At 34.2% G+C, this 26,093-nt stretch overlaps 1 protein-coding gene across 6 annotated transcripts in view; it reads left to right on the forward strand.

Annotated features, from left to right (window-relative positions):
- Nucleotides 1-26,093, forward strand: part of YAF2 (YY1 associated factor 2) — a 63,118-nt gene that overhangs the window by 29,224 nt on the left and 7,801 nt on the right. The window contains exon 7 of one of the 6 annotated variants that reach the window (XR_003047797.1): nt 14,008-14,092. The exons of the other annotated variants lie outside the window; for them this stretch is intronic. The gene's annotated coding sequence lies outside the window, so the exon portion shown is untranslated. Of the gene's footprint in view, nt 1-14,007; nt 14,093-26,093 lie in introns of those variants that run through there. 6 annotated transcript variants of the gene reach the window in all.

A 26,093-nucleotide genomic window follows, 5' to 3' on the forward strand; every position in this document is an offset into this window, starting at 1 on the left:
ATTTACGCATATGCCCAGCAGGATTTGTACAGGGATATTCGTTTAGAATATCTAAATGTCTCTCAATAGGAAGCAGAGATAAATAAGATATAAAATAGTTCTATAATGGAGAATTACCTAGATCTGTGTTCCAATGATTATCATTGGTGATTTTTTCTTTTTTTACTTTAAGAAACAAATTGTACTGTCTATACTCCGAGATTATTTTAAGTATTTTATAAATGTTAACTATTTTAGTCCTCCTAAAAACTCAGAAATAAGCACTATCATTTATCATTATCTCCATTTTACATATGAGAATAATGAACCATAGAGGGTTAAATAACCTGCCTACTCTCATAGGTAGAAAATAGCAGAGCTGGGATTCAAAGCTAGAATCTGAATCTCAGTTGCCTGGCTCCAGAATCCACTATGTTGCTTTTTGATACATATAAATATGGAGAGATTTCATAGATGTAAGGAAGTTTGTTGCAGAATGATGTGTACAATGTGATCTCATTTACACCAAATTCATGGTAGTGGTTACCTTGGGTGGGGTTGGGAGGTGAGGGAGATCTAGTGATAGTAGTGAAAGGAAACTAGTTCATGGAACTGCATATTCCTTAAAGAATATGTATATTACTTTGTAGCTTTTAAACACCTACATTTAATGTATGTGTATGCTTATTTTTGCAAAAAGAAACACTGGAAATTGACCTTTATTGTTTTAATCTTTATTTATTCGTGATACTATTTTATAGTAGAAAAAGAAAGTAGCAGTTGCCCTAGCACAATGGCTGTAATCTAATCTAGCTTTGAGATAATAGCAGATGAGCACCAGGCACTGATTCAGGTGCTGGGTATAGGGAGGCAAATAGGTTTAATCTTCTGTCTTTAAGGAGTTTAGAGTTTTACAAGGAAAGAGATAAGAAACATAATTTTAATTCAGTATATTAAGTGCAAATTTCTTCCCTGTTTCTCTATCCTCACCCCTTTCCCTCCAGATACAATAGGAGAAAGAGAAATATCTTGATTTGAGCATGGGAAACAGGCAATGAAATAGCAGTGGCGAACTTATTGCTTATTCTTTTACAAAACTATTGGAGAATAAACCTATAATGGTCAGAGGTTGTCGCTTGTTCACCATTTTATCTCCAAAACCTAAACTAAGTATAATGCCTTGTGCTTAGTATTACTAAACTCCTAGATGTTTGAAAGAATAACTGCACTTTCACACTTCACTCTCAAATTAACTAGCACCTGAACCCAAAGTTCTCTGTAAGCCATCTGGGATATCTTTTGTTGGTTCCATTTCTTCCATTGGTTACCAAAGTCTAAAGTAATTTGGGAACACTAATAAAGCCTTGAATTGTTTTGTACTAAAGAACTCTGCCTAGAGAAATACTTTAATCTGTAGGAAGTTTTAGTCTAAGTCTAATTTTATTTTCGTTGTGGTGAATCCAGTACATTTTTTTGTAAACTAGTAGTCTTCTAATATTGGTATAGTACAGTTGTTTTTCTGAGTTAATGTATTCTGTCTTTGAGTCAGTGGTGTTTTATAAAGTTTTTATATTCTACATCTTATTTGTGAAATTCTTAACTTACTAAAACCACATTCTCTTAAAGTTTCCAGATAGACCATGGACTATTTCCAGATTATATTAATGTTTATTATATGAGAAGGCCAGTGTCTTTTAAAATTTGTCATGGTATCTCATAAAAAGTAGTTACTGTTCTTTTCTTTCACCCTAATGAGAGAGGTATATTTCCCTTGGTAGCAAAATGGAGTACTGTTAGGTGAGATCTTTCCTAAAAGGGCGAATTTGAATATCTAAAAATTGCTGAGTATGGCTAAACTTGAATAAATCATAGTGAAAGATGTTTATCTTACTTCGTAAGTTTAACAGTTGGATTGTAATTGATAAAATCTTATGAAAGCATATTATTATGCTGGATGGATTATAATTAAACTATTGGTCAAATCCTGTTCCATGTGTTCATAGTGCTTCTTTCTTACTATGTAACCCTTTTGTCAGAGATAATATGAAGAGAGCCTGGTTACTATTTGGTGAAACAATCCTGCTGGCTCAAGTCCCTGCCCGGAAATTTGATTAAATCTCTTTTCTGGACAATTTGGTAAAATCATCTAATTCATGTACCCAAGAGGAATTTAATACTAAAGAAAGGACAATATTAAATTCAAAATGTTAAAAAATAGTCATTTAGGGCTTCACATTAAACATAACTAATTTGTAGCAGTGCTGTTCAATAGAAATGTAATGCAAGCCACAAAAGAGAACCATATATGTAATTAAAAAATTTCTTGTGGTCAAATTAGAAAAGCAAATTGTAACAGGTGAATTTACTTTTAATACTATATTTAACTCAAAATATCGAAAACATTATTCTTTTAATTTTTAGTGAGATATTTTAGTCTTTTTCATACTAAGTCTTCAAAATCTGGGGTTATTTTATACTTAGAGCAAATCCATTTTGGACTAGCACATTGCAAGTGCTCAGCTTCATCGTGCAGCTTCTGCATTGTATAGCACAGACTTAGAACATCTAAAATACATTTGGTTTTATATAATTCTCTTATTACTTCTGATAAAAAGGGGCTTTGAGTATCTTTTTCTTTCATTGCTTCACCTGTTCGTGTGTGCTCAGCTTTACTATTGATCATTGGTAACATGAAGCCCTGCTATTCATTCCTAAATTTGACAGAGCATTTAGGTTTTTCTGCAGTGTTGCCTTATACCTAGGTCTACTTTTTTTTAGATGTGAAGTGTTAAGTTTCCTTCCTGTAAGCTTTTAATCAGAGTATTGGCTCCTGCTTTTTATCATAATATCTAACTGGACACTTTGATAGACTGTCGATTTCATCTTTCCTAGATGAGGAATATTTAAGACAATTATTCTCAGTGAATGAATTTATAACTTCTGATACTGATTATCCATGTTTCTCAATAAGAGTAGAATCTTCTACGATTTATATCAAACATTGCCAGGCTTTGCTCTTCGAGATTACTTAAACTCTCAATATATAAATGCTCAGATTTTGGGGATTTGGGGGTCCTCTTTTTTTTTTGTCTTATTGTTAATTACTGTTTAACTTTCATACCTGTTCTGAGTTTCTAGTCTTTCTCAACCTACCTCTTTGTTATTCCATCTCCCTTCTAGCAGAATCCTAATCTCATTCTATTTCTTTCCTAACCCTACTATCTAGGCATACTACTCATTATTTTTGATAGGTGTTTCCCAGGAGAGTTAGTGCAATATTTGACTGTTACTTTATCCCTAATGTTTAGGTAGCAGTTTTAGCCTTAGAGTAGGGTATAGAGTTAGCATTAGAGGTCCTGGCCTAATGTCGAAGTTGAAGTAGTCATTTATCCTATTTAATTTCATTGCCCTTAGCCAGGTGAAAGCTGATAGTTGCTAATTGTGGTCAAATTTCTGAGTTATATAGCCAAAGAAAAAACACTGAGCAGCCCATGGTAGCTGCTGTGAACAAAACTAAAAACTGGTAGAAGAGTGGGCCAGGACTGGAGCAAAGAAGCACTGTGTATGTGTATGAAATACATATCTATATATAAAATACATATTACATATGTATTATATATAACATACATGTAACATACATATGTAATATATATTTTATATACATATATTCTGACCTCCAGTTTGTCTTATCTACTTCCATGACACATTTTTCAGAATTTCCAGTTTCAGCTTCATCTCTAAATATTTACTGAAACCAACAAAGCATTAGGTACTTTTTCAGCAGTGAACAAGAAAGACACTGCGTTCTCAATTGGTAGTTACTTGTCTGTCATTCCTCTTTAAATGTCCAGTAATTCTTGGCTGCCTTTAAGTCCAAGTCAAAGGCCTCAGCTTAGTCTTTGTAGTTCTGCAGTAGAGACTGGAAACCGGTGACTGGTTTGATTCTGCCTTGTTTCGTTTGGTTCTCTCAGTGCTGATCTGCACCATGTTTCAAGGAAATTTAATTGCCATTACTAAAAATCAGGATATTTCTTTTGAAATTTCAAATTTCCAGCCTCTTTTTAAAAATTGGAAGATCTAGCAGCACTGAGCCACATTGTTCATTGCAACGGTTTGCCCTATTTAGAGGGGACTTTTGCTCTCCACAGTTCTCGTCACTCCTTGTCTCTTGAGTTTTTCTTATACCTTATCTTCTTTACTCATTTTTATTACTTATTTTGTCTTTGTAAACAAGTGAGCTTGTAACCTTTGTTGTAGATAATCTAGTCCCACATTACTCTTAACTTTTCTTTGATATGAACCCTTTAGTACGGCCAAGAGGATATCCTTAGCTAAAGTCTATACTCTTTGACATGGCTTACAAATCCTTTTGTGGTCTGGTTCCTGTTTATTCCTTCAGCCTTAGCTCTTGCCATTCACCCCAGTAACATTATGCCCCAGCTATATCCACCATCTACCTACCAGTGTTATGCTCTCTTGTTTTGGGCTTTGCACACTCTAATCTCTGGATGCTGTTTTGCCTGTCCTCCCATTCTCTGTTTCCACTGCTTCCTGTCCCGCACCTCAGGTTTGGTTAATTCTTATTAATGTCTTTGTTTAGATGTCCCGTCCTTCAGAAAGCCTTCCCTGCTTCCATAGGATCTGCCTATGTATTTGCATAACTGCCTGAATTTAACCCAGTCTTAACACTTATTACAATTGCTTTTGATAGTGTGCTCTCCATACCATTCAGCAGAATTTTTATGTGTGTCTTCTTTACCTTTGATTCCAAAGGCCTGTCATAAAATAGGTGTATAGCAAATATTACTTGAATGGATGACTTTCTCTTGTAGTAATTCCTAGTTCTGAATATTTGCTTATGTAGTTTCTGTTGTATGGAATGTTCTCTTTACTCTTCCAATTTCATTTATCCTCTGAACTTCAACTTGAGAGCTGTCTTAAGTTTTTCTTGTTTTTGTTTTTTTTTAGCGGAGGGGGGCTTATTTCAGTATCTATTTACCTTTCACTTTAAGTTCTGGTAATATGTTTTAGAAATCTCTCTTTAACACTTGACATTGTTCCATGTATGTTACTTTAAATTGAAGTTGTATTTAATGTCACAATTTCATTCATAAGGTGGTATTTGCCAGTAACCTGTGCTTTAGAGTATATTGCTAGCTAAAATAATTTATCTGTTGATTATATTCATTCATGAGTCAAACCTCTACTACTTTTCTGTATATTCTCCCTCATTTATTGAAAACAATGACATCTAGCAAGAAGTTTTTATCTCTACCTAAATTTCTTAATTTTGGATTTCTTCCATAATAATGCTTAGTGCATATATTTTAATTGCTTGAGTATTTTTCTGTTTCTCATACTAAACTGTAAAATGAGTAAGGACTGAAACCATATCTATTTGTTTTAACCATCTGTTGGTATAATATTTTAACTACTGTAAGAATTTAGAAGATCTCAATATTTACCATATGCATGTTTAAGATGTGGCTGAAACAATGACTTTTTAATAAGCTAGTCATGAACATCTCTCATGTCTTTACATGTAAATTGTTAGGCAATTATTTGGGCAACTCCATGTGTTTGTCTTCTAGGTATCAAATTTAACATGGGTAAAATGGAACTTACATTTCTGTCCCCAAATTTCTCCTCCTTTCTTGATGACACAACCTGTCTTATCTTTCTCTCTCCCCCACACACTTCTTGTTCATCTATAAACTGTATATGCTGTACCTCTAAAATATGTTAAGAATTTTATCACTTTTTCCACCTTTTGTTGTTGCCATCCTAATATGAGACACCATCATCTCCTGCCTGCCGATTATCTTAAGTTTCTTATTGGTTCTCTGATTACACCCATTCCCTTACCATCTGGTCTCTAAATATCAGCCAGGCAATTTTTTTTTAAGTTTCCAAAGCTCATTTTCATCTGACCCTCTCAAATTTTTTTGTAGAATGACTATTTTTATTGTAATAAGTTTACCAAGAAAGCAGAGTCCAGAAAGGTTAAGTGACTTAAATAAGAACTGAAGCTATTCAGTAGTAGAGACAGAATTTAATTATAGATCTTCATGTCTCAAAGCTTTGTCTTTTGGACCACAATTCTGAATGTGATTGATGTGGGAAACCATAAGAAGGGACATTACCTTAAAGTCTCCGCCAGACTGTTTTTCAAAGGGATATGTCATACCATTTATAGTTATTCTTTTATAGCCATCAGTGTTTTTTTTTTCAATAGACTTTTTAAGAGCAGTTTTAGGTTCACAGCAAAATTGAGCGGAAGGTACAGAGATTTCTCATATAACTTCAGTCCCTACATTTTCATAGCCTCCCCTGTTTTCAGCATCCCAACCAGAGGGGTACATTAATTATAACTGATGAACCTATCTTGAAACATCATTATCCTCCAAAGTCCATAGTTTACATTAGGGTTCAGTCTTGGTGATGTACGTTCTATGGGTTTGGACAAATATTTAATGACATGTATCCACAATTATGATATCATACAAAATAGTTTCACTGCCCTAAAAATCTTCAGTGCCCTGTCTCTTTATCTCTCCCTTCCGCCAGCCCTTGGCACCACTGATCTTTTCATTGTCTCTAAGTTTTACCTTTTCCAGAATGTAATATAGTTGGTATCATACAAGATGTAGCCTTTTCAGATTGGCTTCTTTTACTTAGTAATGTGCAATTAAGGTTCCTCCATTCCTTTTGATGGCTTTTTTGTGTGTATGTGTGCTGAAAAATATTCTGTTGTCTGGCTGTACTGCAGTTTATTCATCCATTCACCATTTTGCATTCTCACCAACAAAGAATGAGATGCTCCACATCTACACCAGCATTTGGTATTGGCTGTTTTCTGGATTTTTAACCATTCTAGTAAGGCAGCCAGGTAATTTTTATTTTAACTTTAGTCAGATCATGTTATTCTCCTGCTCAGAACTTTGTCATCCTTAGTTTCCCATCCTCCTTAGAATAATACAGTTCCAAGTTATTTCTATTGTATGAAGGGAAGGCCTTCCATGATCTGGTCTTTGGCTACCTCTTTAAACTAGTTTTATTATATTCTACACACTCCTTACAATTCAGGCATTTTAGTCACTTTAGTATTCTTTGAACGTGCCAGCCTTCTGCCTCAGGGCCTTTGCAGTTGGTCTTGTCTTTCCTGGAATATTTCACATCTCGATACCTGCATGACTTACTACTTCACTTCATTCAGGACTGTGCTTAAGAATAACCTCATCAGAGGTGCTTCCCTAATCTCCCTGTAGAAAAATAGCTCTTCTGTGTAACTCTTTTCATATCCTGCTGTAGCTTTTTTCTGCTGCTACCTAATACTTCATACATATATATGTTTGATTGCCTGTCTTTAATAGAATGCATATATGCTCCATGAAAAGATACTTCTGTATACCTATAGATTAGGACCTGGTATATAGATGGTGTTTTTAGTAAGTATCTGTTGAGTCAATGAATGATTGTATTACACGAAAAAATGTTTTAATGTTACGGTAGGACATAATTATGTATCTAATTATGTCCTACCATAATATTAAAAATGTTTTAATATTATGGTAGGACATAATTAGATACATAAGGAAGGCTTAGTTTTATTTTATTTCACAGCTTACAAGCTTTGTGAGGCTAGAGAGTTTTCTCTTCTGTATTCCCATGCCTAGCATGATACCTGGCAGTAAAATAGGTTTAATAAATATTTACTGAATGGATGAGTTTATGTAAAGGAACAGGGATGTCTTTATTATAAAAACAACTAAATTATACTATATATAAAAATAATCTTGAAAGGAGAGGAGGAAGAGTGATAGTACTACCTTGAGTAAAATCTTTGGATCCATTCATTTCCATCTATCTTCACTATTTACCAACTACTTAAGCTACCACCATCTCTCGTATGTGCTACTTTAATAGTGTACTCAGTCTCTTCGATTCCATGTGTGTCGTGTGTTAGTCCATTCTCTACACAACAGTTTTAAAATGGAAATATAATAAAAGTCACTTTTATGCTGAAAAGTATTTTAGGATATCTGTTGCACTTAGAATAAAATCTGTGTTCTCTAACTTGGCCTTTTTGTAGACCTGATCTGGCCTGCCTACCTCTTTTCCCCCTCACTCAAAATTCTTCAACCTAACTCTCTTTCACTTTCCATAGTGCACCAAGTTCTTTGTCTTTTTACACTCAGTACTTTCTACCTGAGATAATCTTTCTCCTACTCTTCCATTCGGGCAACTCGTTTATCTTATTTAAATCTGAGCGTGTCAGTTCTTACGAGCAATCTTCCTTGAAAGCCTTGTCTATCACCTCCTATTAGAAATGCTCATGGTATTGGAGTGAAGTGGGGAAGAACAGAACCACAGTTTGTCATTATACATATGTAGCTAACTTTTGGTTTGCCATTTTATTCTTAACAAAATATGGTGTTTCGCACATAATAGGCACTTAAAAACATTTGTTTAATATGTGAAATAACTGCACAGCAGAAGATGGGAAACAAAAAGAATGAGCCTTTAAGGGGGAAAAAAGACTCAGAAAACATTAAAACAAGAGCAACTATGCTTATTAAAACAATAATTGTCTGTGACATAAGCTCACATATTAAGTAAGACTTGGATTAGATGAAATACAAAACCCAATTATACACTTGATGTTAGCAACACATCTAGAACAAAATTACTAAGAGGGTTGGAAATAAATGGATAGTCAACCAAGATACTAAGCAAATATAAACAAAATTATCAGTGATTTGGTATTATTGCTAAATGAATTTGAATTAAAAGCAGTGAAAATCAGGTGACAAAAGATGCTGTGAAGCTTAAACAGGTTATTACAAACACAATTCTTAGAACAATGCCTGACATATAGAAGGCATTCAATAAATTTTAGTGCCGCAAAATAGAGCAGGAGAGCAGGCATAATACTGATAGCACCTGATAGAGATATCATAATAAAACTACAGATCAGTTTTGTCTAAGAATGTTAATGTAGAAATCCAATAGTATGTTCAAAGTATAATATGCTATGACTAAATAGAATTTATTCCAGGACCACAAAGATGTATTGGAATGCTGTTAATATAATTCAACTTACTAGTAGATAGAGGAAAAGCTGTATGATTACCTCAGTAGATCTTGAACTCCAGATAATAAAATCAGACATTTATTCTTGATGTTATCTTTAGTAAACTCTAACATAATTAAAATATACATCTCAAAAAGATATCAGGAAAAGTAATGGAGATATATGTGTAATTAATATTAAAAAGACAAGAAAATTCTCTTATCACTACTACTTAACTTTGTTCTAGATGCGCTAAAAGCTATAGAAATTAGAGAAGCATGAGTCTCAAGCCCTTTGGGTAACTTCCAGTGCTTTGTTCTGGGCATTTAGTTACTGTGTGTTCAAAATCTATTTCCCTTGTTGAATTTTCAGCCATTTCCCGTTAACATCCACCCAATGCAGTCTTAATGGTGCTTTTGGCTAGCTTATTTTAATAGTTTTCACTTTTTATTTGGAACTCCAATTAGTAAAGCAAAAGCAGAGCTGCTTTGGTTGCAGAAGGATTAGTCACCTCTTCCTTATCATACATCCCTCCTCCACTAGGTCCTGGGAATACTATATGCAGTTTTAAATATTAAAACTATTTGGCTTTATGCAGTTTTTTATGCATAGTCTTTAATAGTGACATAAAACAGTTTTATAAAATATGATCCCCAATTTGATAAGATCTTATTCTTGGCATCTTTCAATTCTTCTTTGGTTATGGTGGATATTAAATTAGATGTAGTTCAGGGTTGGAGTTGTGAATGGAATGACTAAGGTTGCTGAAAGCAGATAACCAAGAAGTGGTAACTGACAGCAAGACAGGAGACAAAAGAATTACCAACTATAATGATTCATATTTCTGGAACTGCCATGTTAGATAAGGACAAATGGCCCAGAACATCTTGATAGCTCCAGAGAGAGGTGTTGTATGAGGTTCTAAATGGTGGTTTTGTCAAGACAGCATAGCATTGTGGCATCTAGAAAGTTTGAGCAATAGAAAGACAAATACTGCACAATCTCATGCATTTGTGGATTTTAAAAAGTTGAACTCAGAAACAGAGTAGAGCAGTGGCTGTGAGGGGTTGAGGAGTATAAGACATGTCAAGATATTGGTCAAAGGGTACAAAGTTTCTGCTATGCGAGATGGTTAAATTCTGGGGGGTCCCAATGTACAGAATGGTGACTATAGTTAATATTGTTGTATGCTTGAAATTTGCTCAGGGAGTATATCTAATGTTCTCACCACAACAAAACAAAAAAGGTAATGTGAAGTGATGGATTTGTTAATTAGCTTGATTGTGGTAACCATTTTACAATGTACACATATATGAAAACATCGCTTATACACCTTAATATATACAATTTTTATTTGTCAATTGAACTATAATAAACCTGGGGAACAAATAAAGTACCAGCTTTAGAATCAGGCAGACCTGGAGTTGAGCATGAATGTAATTATGACAGGTTTCTTAAACATTTCAAGTCTTGGTCTCCTCATTATGTGAAAAGGAATTTAAAGTCAAACGAGTTGGTGAATGTGAAGAGCTTAGTATTATCCTTGGCACACATAAGACACCTTTTAAAAAATTAGTAGCTTTTATATGTTATACTAGTTACTAAGGCAGGGAAGCATGTACACATTTTAGGAACAAAATAAAAGATTTGGTTATTTAAAATGTATACTTTAGTCAGCTGGAAAATCAGTTTTATCTAAATACTCAGTTACTCATAACTAAAGACTTGCTGTGTTTAATTTTTGACTAAAGTATAATTAACATACAATAAAATGCGGAGGTCTTTTCTGCTTGATTACATTTAACTTTGAATATTAATGTGATAATATCTTTTATTTTCACTGCACTACTTACTAGTGAATTTCTAAATTTAGTTGATAACTGTGGTAACTTTGTAATTTCTATGTTAGGAAAGCTCTTTTATAGGAAGTTAATGTTATTTCAAAAAACTGAGTTGATTTGTAGTTACTGTTGTTAACTCAGTGGTAGTGTTTTTAGGGTATAATACATGTTAACTGGTGTGATCCTGTATAAAATTACAAAGTTTGTCTTCTCAAGTTCCTTTTTTATTTCGTTTGGGGATCCTAATATACTTCTCTTTTCCCTTCGATCAAAAAGCAAAGATCTGAAATAGTCATTTATGCTTGCTAGTTGGTTGGCTCATTACTCGTATGTGTTTATAAATTTGTCAGTTCATCCATACATTTGTGTTTTAGCTGTGTGTGCTAAAGTAAGCTTTGGCTAGCATGAGCAGATGGGGAACTATGCGATGGAAGAGAAAATTACATCTATTTTCTCAGCTGATCTGGATGGTAAACTTGATTTAAATTTCTTAGAATCGTTAGGGATAGAGGATCCTGAAGTAGTTTCTTATTGTCTTTGGAAAGAGAAGCTTTAAGTTCTCTTGTGTTTGGCTAAGAAGTGCTGAGAATAGGAGGACATTTGTCCTTCTTAATTTAGGACTCTGTCCATCAACAGAAATCCTTTCCCTAGTCTTTTCCTCCCCTCTTTTACTTTAGGTAGTCCTCTTATTTGTTGTATATTTCTTTATATTTGATGTTATTGTTATGCTTTAACTTCCCCTTTTCAGTTACTTTGGAATATATCATTATGACCCATTCATTCTAAATTTAGTTAGTTTACTTCTGTACAACGTCAGTTGGTCATTACTTCTGTACAACATCAGTTGGTCACTTAATATTTTGTGATATAACTTAACTGAATAGAGCTAAATCTATCTTAGCAAACATGAGTGTTTATTTAGAATAATGTTTTTATTCTAAGAAATATGGCATTCTGTAATAAACTTAATACATAGTCAAATTTTGGATCCAATTTTTGGAGAACTTAATGAAGGCTGAATTAAATCTTCTGAATTAAATCTACCTAACAGGAGGTAGAATGACAGTAATAACATTCATTGATTTCTTATGACTTTAATTGTGAAAAATTAATATGAAGTATAATCAAAAGGAAATGGACTAGCTGTGATAGGTATTAGTAGGCTCATTTTTTTTAATCTTTCTAATTATAGGATAGGTATCTTTATAAGAACATTCTTTTAAAACAGAACAAAATCTTTTATTACGGGTATCTTAAGTAGAAAAATATATAAAAAATGGTATGGCATTGTATAGTATATTAAAACAGGCAATTTTTATCAATATTTGTGTTTAACACATTCTGCTTTTATTATTAGAAAGTTTATGCTATAGTGATGCATATGTTATTAGACCTGTTTGTCTTGAACTGATTATTTGTGTATGAATCATCATCAACAAGATGTGTTAATACTAGGGTAATTTTCCTCTGATACTTAGTGTGGGTTTGTTAACCTTCCCTGTCTATCTGTAGCATATACCACCAATTAGTACTTATGAAATTTCATCTAATAGTAGTATTAACCTAAGAAACATAAGCAGAAATGTAAAATTTCTAAAGATTTTACATCTGCAAATTTGTTATATACAATTTTTGTGGCATGTTTATAACATTTAGACATCAGATTATATCTAGATAATATGTATATGTGTATACATATACATACTAAATACAATTCTATTGTGTCGTCATTATGCTCTTAGACACTTAGATTTAAACCGTGAAGTCATTATTTATTCCTCCTCTCTGTCTCAGCACCCTCAAATCTAGTTAGACTTTTGAGTATTTTTTTCACATGCTCTCTCTCAGCTAGCCCATCTAACTCCTAAAGCCCTACTTTAGACCCTTATCACCTCTCTCAACTATTGTAATAATTATATAATACTTCAAACATAAAATAAAAAAGTAGAATAACATGGATTGAACTTGTGATCAATAGCTCCCTATTCCTTTAGAAGGAAATTCAGACATCAAACCATATAATATATCAATCAGAACTCTCCATAGCCTGCTTCTAACTTGACCAGCTTTGTCTCTTTTTATAATTTCAATTTTCCAGCTGTACTGGGTTACTTACTAATTATTGGTTTTCTGAAAATGCTTTGGAAATTCCACACATTTTCTTGACCTTGTGACTGCTCATTGTGCTCCCTCTGCCTTAATTTCAACTCCAACCATTGAAATTCTACATATTGCTTAAGGCTCAGTTTAAATACCAGCTCTTCAGGAAGGCTTCCCTGACATTTCTTTTCCACCCCTACTCTCCCAATTGTAGATGTGCTCTTTTAATATTCCCTACCAATCGTATTTATTCAACAAATATTTATTGAGAATATTCTATATGCTAGACCATATTAGATTCTTCATGTCTGTTTCTCCTACTAAATTGAGGCTAAATTGTTTCTCTTCCTAAATTGAACCATGTTATCTTCAGCTTTTAGTGTTCTCCTTGCATTTAGCATAGCGATTGATTGCATATAGGTTTGAAGTGAATAGTGAATAGTGATCTCAACAGTTGATCTTCAGAAAATCCTTTTAAGTAGATTATTACATAATAAAATTATACATGCGAATACTTAGAAGTTTTTAATTAAAGTATATTTTTATTTTTATTTTGAAAAGTAAAATATATTGTTAAAATTTGAAAGATGTAGATAAGGATAAAGAAGAAAATTAAAATGATCTTAGGAAGTTAGAAATGACAGCATAAAATATTTCTGAATACTTCACATTGATTTATTCTGTTCACTTTGATTAGCTAGCTCTATTCCCATTTCTTTGTCTTTCTCCTGTGTTCCCCTTTCCTACATCAGAAAACCCCTGTCTTTTCACACAGCACAGATTTTTGGCAAACAGATTTATTATATATTTCTGCGCAACAAATTATTGCAAAGCATTTCTTTGCTAAGTTTCTATGAATCAAGAATTTGGGAGCAGCTTAGCTTGGTAGTTCTGTCTCTGGGTTTATCATGAGGTTGCAATTAAGATGTCAAGTGAGGCTGCAGGCATCTTGAAGGCTTGCAGCTGTAGCATCTGCTTCCAAGATGGTGCACCCACACTGGCTATCGTTGGCAGGAAGCCTCAGTTCCTTGCCATGTGTACCTTCCCAGAGGCCTACTTCAGTGTCCTGATGACCTGCCAGCTGGCTACCTCCAGGGTAAGTTATCCAAGAGTGAGCAAGATGGAAGTCACAGTATTTTTTGTGAACGTAGGCCCAAAAGTTCCACTAAGCCATTTCTGCAGGATCCTTCTGTTTACACAGTTCAGCATTGTTCAGTGTGGGAAGAGACTGTACAAGGGCAAGAATGCCAAGAGACGTGAGGCTCATCGGGAACCATCCTGGAAGCTAGTATTAGTAGCCTAACTCTACTCTGGAATTGAGAAATACAGGGGTGAAATGAAGAAGTCAGATAGCCTTTAGTTTTGTTTGAAAATGACAAAGTATGAAAGACTTCAACTCTGTAAGGATGCATTCCTATATCAAATTTTAGCAGTACCTTCACATATTAGCTTTCAGATTTTTTATATTCTCAATTGTCTGAATAACCTTAAAGAATAAGAAGAGTTTATTATTAATTTTTATTAATACTTATTATGTATAAGACAATGTGTTAAGGTATTTTCATGTTAATATTCACTCCTCACAATTACTATTTTATAACTGAAAAATGAGATTTTAAGTATTAGAGTAGGATTAGACTCCAGGCAATTTTACTTCAGAGCGAAGCACTTAAACATTATGCCATTGAATCTCAGTCTCAGTATTTTTGGAACACAGAGGATATTCACTGTATACACATACCACTAATATTTGGTAAGTGTAAAAAAATTATCACACCTAAAGTAATAAAAAAAAGTACTTTAAAAAATAATATTATTTATAATAAGTCACATCTGTGAAAGAGATATTGTTTACTAGGTTTTCTGTAGGGCTCATGAACTTAAACTATGATCATGTTCCCCAAATTGTATGTTTCTTTTCCTGCTCTTAATTTCTGCTAACTTAAAATTGTAGATTGCTGAAATGGTAACGAGCAATGGCTTGCTCAAGTAATTCTGTATATTGAGATTAAACATGACCTGAAAATTATGAATAATTTCTTAAGCTGTTTCTTGTACTCTCAGACTCTTGGTGAACCTTGTCCCACTAAAGCTTGGATATTTCAAATCGAGGCAGTGGCAAATGTAATATTAATTAGCTTCCTGGTCATCAGTGGGAAAGTCAGTCTCTTGGTGATCAGTTCTATGCACCATATTTAGTATGTCATTAAACTAAAAATTAAATTTATTTTGTTGTACCCTAAATCAACATATTCATGATAGTAAAGATTTAAACATGTTGCTCAGAAATAAATAAATTTTAAAAAATAAAATAAATTAAAAAAAATAATAAAATAAATAAACATGTTGCTCAGATATGCATACCACTTGAACAAGTCTCTAGAAAACATAGAAAGGATTATTTTTGACCTTATCAGTGCCTCAAAGAAATGTAAAGATTATTTTCTGCAACAGTTTATGTTAAGGTAGAAAATACAGTATACTCAGTGACTTTTTTCTTTTATAGAAAAGACGTGACCATTTTGATCACGTTGAATTAAAATTGAGAGGTGTATTTTAAATTGCCAGTTAAACACTGAGAAATAAAGTGACATGTAGATTAGACAATCACTTGCAACCTCTGTTATTGCTTCGTATGTACACAAATACCTGGTGTTCTATCAATATTGATCCCAACCAACCTTTCACAGCAGACATTGTAGTTCACAGTTTTTACTGTAGTTTCCCTCTACTAGAAATAACTTTTCTGTGTAGCTTGGGATGTCAGTGATAAATCAAATAAAAAGTCATTGATTACTTCTCTCTCAAATGGGTTGTCTATAATAATATAACAAGAACTGATTGATATTTTTTCACATTTGTGGTTTGTTCCAACTGTAAAGCAAAAATATCTGCTAAGCTACCCATGTAACAGTATTAACTCTTCTACATTATATACTGTTAATATTATACAATGTTCAACTACATCATATATTAAATGAATTTTGTGCCTTTTGCTTTATCTTCAAATATATGTCATCAACTATGAGTTTCTTTTAAAAGCTCTTTATGTTTTTACTGTTATGAGCACAACTATGAATAATGCCTTTGTAGTTTTAGACTTCTGTTTTTGGTGACAAAATTCATCAATTTTACCTGAAGAGCATATTTTGCTTGTTTTGTAAAAACCTACTTGGTTTGTCAGGGAGGTACTATATAGAAAATTATTCAAAAGCTTTGATACTTCATGCCACTATTTGACTAAGGATTATAATATAGTCACTAGAGGCAAAAGGATACTGATTTGTTAAAAAATAGTTTTCAGATATTTATCTGTACACTTCTTATTCATACTTTTCCAGGTACTTGTGTGTGCACATCAACACTTGCAGATTCACTTACCTCAGACATAGTGACTGACATTGTATATTCTGTTGAAGCCCTGTTCAGTGTTTAGTTTGCATCATTATTCTGAGTTCTGGTATTTCTAGAATTATTTTCATATCTATATTTATGAGTTAAAACAATTTTTATGAGTTTAGATTATACATTACAAAATAACAACGGGGTTTCTGTGAAAAATCATAATCGACCTTACCTTTTAAATTTATGATTATACCAGGCTGCCTGTGGAACACTTGATAATCAACTGACAGGGCCCACTACTGGTATACAGACCATGCTTTGAGAACATTGCACTCAGCTGTTCTAGTAGCAGTTATTAAAACAACTACAAATCTGATTATTAGACAAGAAGTAACAAGTCTGGCTGGTAATAGGAAAGGGAGAAATAAAATGAAAGGAGCAATACTACTACATGGTGATCACAGTGAAAACAAGTATCTTACCCACATTGTGCCAAGAAGCAGAGGAAAAGCAATAGGGTAAGGAGTAAGGAGAGACAATACAAAATAAACGCTATAACAGGAGTAACCGACAGCACAGAGTAAAGGTGGAAATTGCAAAAGAGTGAAAGGAAACACCACCAAAATAGAACAGCTATATGAAAATATTAAATGAAGAACAAATCAAGTATTTATTTACTTCAGTAACCTCAAACAAAGGACAAACAACTTGTCCTCCACTGAAGGTGCTGTAATCTGATGGGTGATTGTTGTAGTCTAGTGGTGAGCTAAGTCAGTATTGTAACTTATGTGTAATGTATAAAGATTAAGGGGATCAGAGCTAGGTGTTTCAAACAAGCCATCCTGCAGTATGGGTACTAGATTTCCTGTGACGTACAGTGGCATCTCAGTTCTTGTAATATAATAGGTGTTTGTAAGCATCTTAGTTATCTATTGCTGTATAACAAATTACCTCACAGTTTAGTTGCTTAAAACAAAAATATTAATTACCTCACAGTTTCTTTGGGTCAGGAAATCTGGGTAGAGTTTAGCTAAGTCCTGTGATTCAGGGTCTCACGGGCTACAGTCGTCTCTAGGCATCAGTAGAGGGAGAATTACTTCCAGGCAGGCCTTAGTTCCTCACTGGCTGTTATACAGAGTATCTCAGCTCCTCACTGACCTGTTGACCAGAGGCTTCCCCCAGTTCTTTGTCACGTGAGCCACTCTGTAGCGTAGCTCACAACAAGGTAAGAGAGGGTGAGCAAGATGGAAGCTAGAGTCTTTTAGTAACCTAATTTTGGAAGTGGCATCAATCAGTTTTTCTGTATTGTTTGTTAAAGGACTTTACTAGATTTAGCCCACTCACAAGGAAGAGATTAGAAAGAACATGAATATTGGGAGGCAGGGATTATTGGCATCTCAGAAGACTGCCTGCCATAATAAATGTTTTCATGAATGAGTGAATGAACAAAAGGAGAGAAACTGAGGGAAATAGCTTGTACAAGTATACCTCAATTTATTGTGCTTCGTTTCATTGTGCTTCACAGATGTTTTTTGTTGTTGTTGTTGTTTTTTTGTTTTTTTTTTACAAATTGAAAGCAAGACCTTCCACCAGCAAAAAGATTATGACTTGCTATATTGTGATGATCTGGAACCGAACCCGCAGTATCTCCGGGGTATGCATATACTAGTAAATCATCCATTTTACAAATTGAAAGCAAGACCTTCTACCAGCAAAAAGATTATGACTTCCTATATTGTGATGATCTGGAACCGAACCCGCAGTATCTCCGGGGTATGCATATACTAGTAAATCATCCATATGTATAGGTTGTAAGAATGGAAACTGAACCATAAAAGAAAATTAATCTCTGGGTAAGATTTGTTTTAACTAAAAGTAGACATATTTTGATCAGTAAGTACACTATCAGGTCGTTCATATCACAGAAGAAAAGCTTAGAAAATATAAGTGCTGTTTTCTGCAGATTTTAAATCAAATAACATCTTTTAATATTGCCAATCTCTATATTTAGAAAAGATAGAGCATCCAAATTTGATATATTTCAGTCATTGGTTTTCAACCCTCCCTGCACATTGGAATTACCTTGGAAACTGAAAAACTAAACCAAAAAGGATATTTGGACTCTGTCTCATGCTAAATAAATGAGAGCCCCTAAAGGTGTGGTCCAGACAAGCATACATTTTTTTTTTTTTTTTTTTTAGAAAACACCTCAGGTGGTTCCAGTGTGTATCAGGTTTAGGAACTGCTGATTTAAGTGGTTCTTAATGGAAAGATTCAAGAGGGGGTGCACCCTTTCTTTGGTTTAGTACAAATTGAAAAAGGAAATAATTTTATGAACAAGCTTTCTTTATTCAGCATGTATTTATTCAGTGTCTAGTAAGTGCATAACACTTTCTGTGGGGTAAAAAAAATAAGTTTAAAATCGGGCATAAGCTATACTTCATGAAATAGTTATGTATGTATTTATCTGACATAGTCCACATGTGCTATAGGGTTTCAAATGGGATCTGGGGTGAAATGTAGTATCTTGTTTCACTTGACAGATCCAGATCCTGGGGTCTGATTTTGAGAGGATGACAGTTTAGCCAGCACTTTGACTGTATTCTGTAGGTCAGTGGCTGCAACTGAGGAACTTTGAAAAATACCAGGTTTCACTCCTAGAGATTTTTACTCAGTTGGTCTGGGCGGGGCCCAAGTATTGTACTTTTAAAAAGACTTTCTGTGATGTTCATGTGTAGCCAGGATTGGAAAACTGTTAGAGAATCATTTATGGTCCCTGGAAACTTTCGAATAGGAGGGTTTAATGTTCACCCATCCATTAAAAACACTCTAGGTATTTTTTATGTCATAGGTACAGGGCAAACAGTAGTGAACAAAATAAAACAGGAAAAAGTCCCTATTTACACTTATGGTGGTGATAGGGATCTTATATTCTTTTCTAATAGGGAAGACAGGCAGTGAACTAATAATATATAATGTGGTAAGTAGAAACAGGTGCTTTGAAGAAAATAAAGCATAGTGAAGGAGACAGTAGTAAGTAGAGTGGAGAATGTCGTTGGAGGGGAGATGCTATTTTATGTCAGGTTAGGAAAGACTTCCCTGACAATTGGCATTTGAGCAGAGACCTGAAAGAAGTGAGGAAGCGAGTAGGTGGAGGAGATAGCAGGGGAAACTCCATGCCAGAGTAGAAGGCCAGTGAGGTTGGATGCTATGGACTGAATCCCTCTGTCCCCAGTTTTTATGCTGAAGCCCTAATCCTCAGTGTGACTATTTGGAGATAGGGCTTTTAGGAGGTAATTCAGGTAAAATGAGGTCACAAGGGTGAAATCCTAATGTGATAGGATTGGTGACCTTCTAAGAAAGGAAATAGAAATGTCTTTCTCTACCATGCGAAGACACAGAAGGAGACTCTGCAAGCCAAGAGGAGAGCACTCACCAGAAGCCGAACCCTACTGGACCTTCATCTTGGACTTTCTAGCCTCCAGAATTGTGAGAAAATAAATTTCTGTTGTTTAAGCCACCCAGTCTACAGTATTTTTTCATGGCGGCTCAAGCTGACTTGACAAAGGAACAGAGGATGCCAGAGGGTAGAGTATAGAAAATGAGATGGGGAAAGAGACTGAATCTGGTAGGGTTGTGAACTGGAGCAAGAATTTTGGATTTTATTCTCAATTGGCATATATTCTGGTTGCCAGAGTATATATAACAAAGAAGGGGTTTGGGTGAGGAGGAGGAACCCATTGAACTGTTTTAAGCAGAGGAGTGTTATAATTTGATTGACATCTGGAAGGATCAACTGACTGCTTTGTAGGAGAATAATCTGTAGCAAAGTAGTTGAGGAATCAGGGATATTAGTTATGAGAATATTACAAGATATCAATGAGGGTAGTGAGAAATCCAATTCTAGATATATTTTGTAGGTAGAATAGAAAGGATTTGCTGTTGAATTAATGTGGGTGTGAGAGAAAGGGGGAAGGAATAATGCTTCTCTGTGTTTAGTCTGAGCAACTGGAAAAATGGAATGCTGTTTTCTAAGATAGGAAGACTGTCAAAGAATAGAAGAGTGGGAAAAGGGAAGAATCAAAGTTATATTGTTGAGTGAACTTAAGTTATTTTTGAGTTGCTACTAGACATCCAAGTGAAAATGTTAAGTAGATAGTTGCTTATGTAAGTCTGGAGTTTAGGGGAGACATGAGAGCTGGTGAAATAAATTTTGGAGTATCATAGTATAGCTCGGTTCTTAACCTTGGATGCACTTTAGAATTAGCTCGGGAACTTTCAAATTTCTGAGCCTGTCCCCACTCCTAAAGATTCTTATTAAACTTGGGAGTAGGGCTCATTCATTCCTACTTTTAGTTGATTAGTGGTTAGGTTAAACATTTATTAAACAGCTTTTATTGAGGTATTATTGACATACAATATACAGCACACAATTAAAGTGTATAATTTGATGTTTCAACATATAAATATGCCTGTGAAACTATCACAATAGTGAACATATCCATCATCACCAGAAAGTTTCTTTTCTCCTGTACATACCTCATTCCTGTTTCAGTTGCTAGGCAACTACTGATCTGCTGTGTAGGTTAGTTTGCATTTTCTAGAATTTTATAAATGGAATCAATCATATAGTATGTACTCTTAGTGGCTTCTTTGAGCATAATTGTTTTGATACTCGTTTATGTTTTTGCATGTATCAGTGGTTCATTCCTTTTTGTTGCTGAGTAGTATTCCAATGTATGAATGCACCACAATTTCTTAATTCAGCTGTTGATGGACATTTGATGGACATTTGTGTTGTTTTCAGTTTCCAGTTTCAGGCCATTACAAATAAAGCTGCTGTGAACATTTGTGTACAAGTCTTTGTGTGGACATATATTTCTAGATAAATTCTTGGAGTGGAATAGCTGGATGATATGGATCACATTTTTTCCATATATTTCAACGTGAGGAGTTGTATGTGTGCATGTTTGTATGTGTGCATGTGTGTGTCCTTGAGAAAAATTTTTATTCCCAGAAAAGATTATTTAAGAATTACTTTCATTATTAAAGTTAATGTTCAATTTATTAGTTTCAGTTTAAAAATGTAGTTTTTAAAGCAATGTTAATTTTTATAAATATTATTCTCCTTATAAAATTTAACAAAATTTAACTTTTTTCCCCCTTAGCATAATTATTTTAAAAAAGCATTGCAGGTTAATTCTAATTAGAATCAGTGCTGAGAACCATTGTGTGGATGATATTTACAGCTAAGGACTGAATGAGGTCACCTAGAACAGCATTTCTCAAGCTTTTGTGTGCATAGAAATACCCACAGTTCTGGGACAAGGTCTGAGAATCTGCATTTCTAGAAGGGTCCCAGGTGCTGATGCTGCTGGTTGGGCTGGTGGATCATACTTGGAGTAGCAGCATCTTATAGGGTTTAGTATAGATAGGAGAGAGATTTCAAGACTGATTCCTGGGGTACCCCACAGTTTAGAAATTGAGAAAGAAGGGAAGAAACCAGTAAACATGACTGTGAAAAGGTAGCTAGTGAGGCAGAAAAATAATTGGAAGAATGTAGTGTTCTAGAGACTTGTGAAGAAAGTTTTGCTGGAAGTGAAACAGTGGAAAACTCAGTTAAATGCCGCTTGAAAAAACAAAGTAAGGTGAGAGCTACAGTTGACCAATGGATATCATAAAGTGATTGTTGATGACCTTGAAAGAACTAATTTCTGTAAATCGAAAGCCTGACTGAGGTGAGCCCACGGGAGAATGGAGGAAAGAAGTGTGGAGAGTAAGTATAGACAAATCATTTGATGCTTGCAGCAGAAAACAACAGAGAAGTTGTGCAGTGGCTAAAAGGAATGTGGACTTAGGGAAAGTTTTTTGTTGTTGTTCGTCTGTTTTTTTAAGGCAAGAACTATAATGTGTTTGTATGCTGACAGGAATAACCTGTTAGAAAAGGATATATTTTTGTAGGAGGAGGGAAAGGGGATAATAGCAAGAATGGTGTCTTGGAGAAGTGGTGTCTTGGAGTGGTGTCTTGGTGGGCAGGTAGAGGCATGGCCTTCATAAGACTGGATAAGGAAGTTAGAGTATATGGGCACAAATGGGAGCTTGTAGAAATGTTAACAATTTTAATCTGTTTTCTCTGTGAAATAAGAATCAGGGTCACCCCATAATAATAAAAAGAAAAGGCATGCAGTAAAATAAGTTTTGTTCAGTGCTTTATCCCCAGTACTTGGAACGGTCATTTGAATATTGTGTTTAATAAATATTCGTTAAATAATTGAATGTAAGGAAGAGTAATCTTGGATTGGAGGGGAGAGTGCAAGGAGTCAGGTAGTGTAGGAGGCTGCTGTGGGGTTAGGCTAGTGTTGTGTTCATGGAAATGATAACAAGAAATTGTTCCAATAATATAGAAGAAAAATTGAAAGGACTCAATGTTTATTTGGCTAAGGGGGAGGGAAAGTTGAGGATGATCTGTTTGCATCTCTGGAGAGTGTCCTTGGTCTTTCAAATTAAGTGAACTGTGATGATGTATAATGATTTGAGGAATTTTTCAGAGACTTAATTGCTGAACACTCTAACCTAGTTTTTATAGCAGATGTAATCATCTCTTTTATCTGTGCTTACCAAGGACTATCTTAGTAGTTGCCAAGAGATCAAGTCTCCCCTGCTGCCACTTCCCAAGAATTTAGGGAATATTATGTTCTGGAGTTCTGCAGAAGGGTTCGATATTGAAAATCAAATATATATAGAACTTCGAGTAAAGACCGTTTAGAATACTCTGCATAGATTCTTGAAATGGTGAAGAATATTATACCTTGCATTCTATAAGCACACTTAGGCAAGTGACAAGAAGAAAGAGTACATTGAATCTGAGGTGTAAATATAATTGGTGTAGTGTGAATACGTGGTTTTCTAATTGTATTCCTCGCAGCTACACCTCAGAGATAAATAATTGGAAGATTTGAGGGTGAGCACTGAGCACATGGGATTTCCACATCAACTTCATATATATAGGTTGGTTTTTTTAGTTTTATATGTTGAGAGTCCTTGTAAGATTTTGTTGGTGTGATGATTCTGCTGCAAAAACAGTAATAAAACATTTAAATATCATTACTATAGGTAATATTTGAATTTTGCTGATAAGTCACATAGTGCCTGGTATTAGCACAGTAGATAATTCCATTATTTGGAGATGGAGAATACCACTTAGAAAGGACTCTTTTATCCTTTGATTTAATAATAAATTTTTATAGAAAAACATGTACATTAAGCCCTTCATCCCATTTCTATGGAAAAGAAGTAAATGTCTCAAAAGCAAAGTGGCATCAGAAGTTTTTTCAAGAAAACAAATCCTTAGAAGTTGGCACCTAATTAAACCAGTATTCACATGATTGATAGTTTTTATGCATTGTATTTAACTTGTTTTTATAATATTGTTAATATCTAGAGATGTTTGTTGAGCATGTAATACATGTAAGAGCTACTTTACAAGGTGCTGGGGATATAGAAAATAGGTAAGATGTGATCTTTTCTCATGTAGGGATTAGAGTCCATTTGGTGGGGCGATAGAACACAGCCATGAAGGAATCAATTGCATTACAGAGGAGTGTGGAAAACCATGTTTCTGCAAATGTGCTTCGAGGATTCCACAAATATTTGATAGCACATTTCTTTTAAAAATATTTTAACCATTTAAAAAGTAACATGTTATTTCATTGTGTTCTATGCACCAAATATTAATATGCACAGACCACTAAAGCTAATTAATTTTTCAGATTAATTTATTCTTTTTTTTATAACTTCAAAATAGAAGTAGCATATCCTTTATTTGTATTCCTCAAAACCTGAAAAAAGACACATAGCCCTAGCAACATTTTTTAGTTATTATTTTCCCTCTTCCACCTCTGCCATCATGTAATAGTTTCGCTCCCAAGTTACAGTCCTCAACACCTCTCTAACTCCCTCAACAAAGCAAAACTTCTTTAGCACTTTCTTTCTAACTTCATTTCCTTCTGATTCTCCTTCACAAAATTTCCAAAACTGATCTGTCAAGTAAGATCTTCCTCAGAAAGCCTGGGAAGGGAAGAGTCATTGAGCAAGCCAGGCTACAAAATGCTCTTCTGAGGGACTGGGGAGGAGAAATCCAGGAATTGGACATGAAGTAATTTTCATCCCTTTATGTTTGTGTATCCTTGGTAGGCTGCATGGAGCTAGTGCTCTATGACTGAGTCTTCAAATGACAATATCCTAGATGACTTTTTCACAAACTCAAGAATTGTTATGTGAACAATATACTTTTAAGGACAAAAAAGAAATAAAGATTCTCACATGAGTAGTCATTCAACATAGAAAGGATTTTATCATGCAGTACTTTGCAGCAATGAACCTGAACCGTTTTGTTTTGCTATAAGGACATGTGATGGTATTCTTTCATCTTTTATGTTTTTTGACTCCAAAATTTACTTGATATTCATTCATAAGTGGATAGACATTGGAGGATAGGTGTGTGTACCTAGTCAAAAAATGAAAGTGGTAATTAATTTTGGAGTAAAGAAAATTGCTGCCTTCAAAAAAATATAAACTGTCAGTATTTTTAAAGTAAAATGTTTTAACAATGCAAGTATAAGAAGAAGTAGAAGATAAGCCAAAAATCTGTCAGAGATGTACTTGAAAGCAAGAAACCAGTGTTTACAAGATAGATATGTTTCTAGGATTAGGCCTAACAGCTGATGAGGATTTAGTTACATTAAAAGAACTTTGCCTAGTTTAGGTCTATATACTTTCAAAACCATGTTATGGAATGAAAACCTGGGTTTACTATACTTCAAAATGTTACTTAAAATTTTAATATTCATTGTTCTTTTCTATAAATTATTCATGAAATGACAAAAATATATTTAAAAAAGGGGTCCATGGTCATGGCTGTTTTTCCTGGTGTACTTATGGTTAAAACATGAACTAAAGGTCTTTCCACCCTGTCTAAAATAAGTCCTCTGTCTATTTTCTCTATGGGAGCACACTTATTTTTCTTATTCTTCTTAGTGCTTTTAAGAAAATTTACTGTTATTTAATTGGTTTACTTTGGTATGGTGTCTACCTCATCTGCTAAGTAAACTATATGAGGGCATGGACCATGTCTGTCTTGTTTATGCTGAATCTCCACCTTACCTAGTACCCAGCTGTGTAAGGGTGCAATAAATTTGTCAAGCAGCTTGGATGCTTATAAAATCTTCCTTGGTTAGATTTTTGTTGACAGTGTATCAGCAGACTCACAGCAGGTTTAGGGTTTAGTTCAGCCTTTTTTACTCATTGAGATTTATTAAATTGCTTCAATTTACCATATATTTTAGCAGATTTCTTCTTTCTGAGCTGTAATGCTGTCTCTTTTAGAAAAGAACCAGTAATTGTTTTATATCTTGCTTGCTTTGTTTGTTTTACCTGTCCAGTTTGACAAAGCTAAATTGTGATGAGGTCAATGAAGCTTAAAGCATTTTTCTTAAAATATTTAGCACACAGAATTTGTGTTGCTATTGTTGGGCGGGGAGGGAAGATAAAGTTAGAAATGGCATTTATTAAGTCAACATGTACCAGCTTCCTACTTCATGGGAGGTCAAACAGCTCCTACAGACATTTTATTTTGATGAATAGTAAATATCCATTAAATGGTTATGGAAATGTTATCCTTTTTCTTATGTTACAGTAAATCAACAGACCTACCAAACTTTACACAGTCTATTTGTGCTATTTATGAAGGATACATA

This window comes from Pteropus alecto, unplaced genomic scaffold (assembly GCF_000325575.1).
Source record: "Pteropus alecto unplaced genomic scaffold, ASM32557v1 scaffold196, whole genome shotgun sequence".
NCBI lineage: Eukaryota > Metazoa > Chordata > Mammalia > Chiroptera > Pteropodidae > Pteropus > Pteropus alecto.